Source organism: Leptonychotes weddellii, chromosome 6, assembly GCF_054177405.1.
Source record: "Leptonychotes weddellii isolate Sample4059 chromosome 6, ASM5417740v2, whole genome shotgun sequence".
NCBI classification, from domain to species: Eukaryota; Metazoa; Chordata; class Mammalia; order Carnivora; family Phocidae; genus Leptonychotes; species Leptonychotes weddellii.
The window spans coordinates 111,286,420-111,290,731 of NC_138374.1; the positions used below are offsets into that span (position 1 = coordinate 111,286,420).

Sequence of the window (4,312 nt, forward strand, 5' to 3'; positions counted from 1 at the left end):
AGTAAGAGGTACTGTGGAAAGAGGAAACCACACAGGCTGGGTGGCATGCCACTGTGTATTCAAATGCATCTATCTTTCCTAGTCATGGAACCAGAGACACTTTCCTGATACTATTTAAGTCCTAGTTTCTTCATCCATAAAGTGAGAACGATAATATTTACTTCAGTAACTATGCTGAAGAGTTATTGAAAAACTGATAAAAGACTCTGTTTCTAAATGTCTAGCAGAGAAGCACCATAATTAACTTCTCTTTGCAATTTATTGAGCAAACATGTAATTTCTCTTTGCCTCAATTTTCTCATCTGGAAAATAGAAATAACATCAGTACCTGACTTGTAGGGTAAAATTAATATATGTAAAGCAGTTAAAACAATGGCTGGCCAAATCAAAATAATAAAAGGCACCTAGTATTAACATTGTTTCTCTCCATTCTTCCCATTTATTGTGACATGAACAGTCTCGTGTTACTTCTTTCTACATTCTACCTTTAGTTTGGATCTTCACCTGTCATTGAAAATTAAGCTCTAGAACTGCTCAAGGCCTAAATAAGTATTGGACTGACACTCAGTCTTTTCAACATAGAAACATGATAATAACAGTTGACATTTATTGCAAGTTTATCATGTGTAAGACACTATACTGTTTTGCATACACAATGTCCCTTAAAATTAACAAAAAACAGTGATATCAGTATTATTACCATCATTTTACAGATGCAAAAGTTTAAAATATTAACCTAACCATGAATACACAGGACAGAATTAAGATCTAACCCAAGTCTAATGATTCAGGAAGCTGAAAGCATAACCAAAATGCAGCAAGGCCTCCACAGGAAAGAGATGAGTTAAACTGGGGGTTGTGTTGGGGGATGGGAAGGTGGGTCTTCCTAGTAAAAGGTCATCTTGACTAGAAGAGAAGCTCAATACTTTTCTGTTATATCTCATTGGAGTAAAACTGCCTTTTTCATCTCTGATGATCTCCAACACCGAAGAGAGCTGTTGGTGCATACTATGAATTCAAGAACTGCACGCTGAGCTAAGTAACCTGTTAGAACTCCCTTACCCTAAAGAGAGTTTCCCTGAATCTCCCCACCAGTACTAAATACACCTAAACACAGTACAATTTCATGATTTGCATTAAGACTCCTAAAGGTATTCTTACATTTTGATAGAATAAATTCTCTTCTCAGAGTATATTCTAAGGAGATAATCAGTTGTGAACCAAATCTTGTACAAGCGTATTTTATGCAGAATTGCTTGTAACAGTATAAAATTGAAAACATAAAACAAAACAAAAGGAAAAGAGTTATATAAATTGTGGACATTCCTTTATATGGAATATTATCAAAATTTTAATAATGATACTTTCAAAGTTTATTTGATAACTGGAAAATACTCACGAAAAAACATGAAGTGAAAAAGCACTTGTATATATGTATGTATATATAATGCTAGTTGTGTAGGTAACATGACCACAGTTTTACACCATAAAAATTATATACATATATACAAATAAGCATATACATATAATTACACACAAATATACAAGCATAAAAAGGTAGAGATAAACTATTCTAAAATGTGAATGGTACTACTGCAGGCAAGCTCTCAGATCATTTTTATTTGCTTCTTTTTTATTTAATGTATTTTCTAATTTTCTACACTTATGAAGAGAAAACATTCAAAATCACAAACTGCAATAAAGAGCCAACAAATAATAATAATAATTTATACTGTGAACTCTGTGCCTTTATTGTCAAGCAGGGAAATAGATAATAAAACAAAAGAAATGACTCCTTCCTCCCACAGGCCACTGTGCGGGGTCTGACCCCCACAGCCAAGGTTGGTCCACCGCCATCCACACCCACAGGGTTGTTGGCACCCCTCCTGGTCCCAGGACAGGACTGGGAAAGAGCCACGAGACAACACAAGCTCGAGAGGTGGGCCCGGAACCTGCATCCAAGGCCCGAAGCAGAACCAGAGTTTCATCACCATAAATGGTTTTGACCCAATGAAGCTGGATTCCCTTAAAGACAGATAGCCCATTGTGTGAACTATAGTTTATGGACAGCTTTATATTGGGTTCACAGTAGTATAATGCCACACACTCCTGTGCATTCCCCTAAATTCTTAGAGGACAGCTTTGCCTTTTGAATCAGAGAGTTGTAAGGTTCCATGAAGAATGGCCCTTGTGGTGCCAAGGTGGCTCACTTGGTTGAGAAATGGACTTTCCATTTCAGCTCAGGTCAGGATCTCTGGGTCCTCCCATCCCTTAGGCTCCAAGCTCGGTGAGGAGTATGCTGGAGATTCTCTCCCTCCCTCTCCCCCTCCAAATCTCCCCACTTCCTGCACTCTAAATAAATAATAAATAAATAAATAAAATCTTAAAAAAATAAAAAGAATGGCCTTATGGATAAGCACGAACTCAGGAGACAGCACTTGGACACAATTTGTGAAGGCATTCAGCCCCAGATCATGAATGGCCCCCTGCACCCTCGCCCTCTGGTGGCTCTACTCAGTGGCAGAGACCGGAGATGCCAGTTCTGAGGGACCTGGTCACTGTGGCCTTCTATGACGCATATGCCATACCATCACCCTTACCAGGGAGGACCTGGAGAAGTTCAAAGCCTGGAGAGAGATTGTGCGGATTGGCAGCAGATACAACAACGTTGACATCAAGGCTGCTGGCAAGCTCGGGATCAGCCCGTGCAACATGCCTCAGCAGCAGGAGAAGAGACGGCTTGACTCCAGCATCTGTCACATCCTCTACCTGTACCAGCAGAACACATGGTTGTACCAGGTGCTGCAGGGAGGCACAAGGGTCCAGAACGTTGAGCAGATTGACACCTGGCGAACGGCCCACATTCATGGGGAGGCACTGGGCCTCATCCTCTTCTGTTGCACGGGGCAAGTGGTTGCTGTTGCAGCCATGGCCTTTGGATTCAGCATCATATTTTATGACCCCCACTTACAGGATGGGATAGAGTAATCCCTGGGTGTGCAGAGGGTATATGCCCTGCAGGACTTAATGTATCAGAGTGACTGCATCTCCTTGCACTGTAATCTCAATGAACACAACCACCACCTCATCAATGAGGCATGGAGCATTCCTGGTGAATGCGGTCCGAGGTGGGCTGGTGGATGACAAAGCCTTAGCCCAAGCCCTCAAGGATGGTAGGATACAAGGGACAGCCCTTGAAGGGCATGAATTACAGCCTTTCAGCTTTGCTCAGGGTCCCTTGAAAGATTTACCAAATCTCATTTGTACGCCCCACATAGCCTGGTATAGTCAGCAAGCCTCACTAGAGATGAGGGAGGCAGCTGCCACCAAGATCTGCTGGGCAATCACAGGTCGCATCCCTGAAAGCTTAAGACACTGTGAACAAAGAATTCTTTGTCACAACAGCTCCCTAGTCAGTAATAGATCAGCAAGTGATTCATCCGGAGCTCAAGGGCACCACATACAGATACCTGCCAGGCATTGTGGGTGTGGCTCCCAGAGAACTCCTGGCAGCTATGGAAGGGATCATCCCTGGAGGTATCCTGGCAACTCACAACCTCCCTACAGTGGCACACCCTTCCCAAGCTCCCTCTCCCAACCAGCCTGCAAACCATGAACACAATAGGGAGCACCTCAATGAGCAATAGCAGAGAATGAAAAATGGTAATCATTCAGATAAACCTGGGAGCAAGAGACAGTGAAAAATAGATGAACTAAGAAAAGGAATTTGACCATCTTTTTAACTAATTCCAGACATATGCATCATTGATGTCGCAGGGTTAAAAGGGCTCGAAGCCTAGATGTGGGAAAGCTGAAGCTGTCTTCTGGTTACAGAAGCACTAAAAGACTAGGACGTGATTTATTAATGACCAATGTCTGTTATGATGTGTTATGCTCTTCATATGTGCATCAAATCACAAAGAATAAATAGATCTTTTTCCTTTATCAGTCCTTTGGCAGAGCAGGTCCTGAATACCTTGCTCTAGAATGTTGCTTCAGGAGTTACAAATATCGAAACTAAAAATACTAAGAGGAAATCCCCATCCTATGACTCTACATGGTGGCTGGAGACCTCTTTTGCTAATAGGAAGATTAAATTACTACAAAATGGGGAGAAAATTGTTTGCCTGTGTTAGAAAACTGCCAGCATAGGATCGAAGACCATACAGGCTCCCGTACAGAAGTTTCTCTCCCATCTGAACTACATACAGCCAGCAAGTTGGTTGTGAATTCACTAATACCCTCCAATGATGCAAAGAAGAAGAAATGGAACAAATAATCCTAAAATTTGTATGGAACCAGAAAAGACCCC

At 41.7% G+C, this 4,312-nt stretch overlaps 1 pseudogene; it reads left to right on the forward strand.

The window, feature by feature from the left end:
* Positions 1-1,801: 1,801 nt before the first annotated feature.
* On the forward strand, positions 1,802-4,073 carry LOC102744799 (C-terminal-binding protein 2 pseudogene; annotated as a pseudogene).
* Positions 4,074-4,312: the final 239 nt, after the last annotated feature.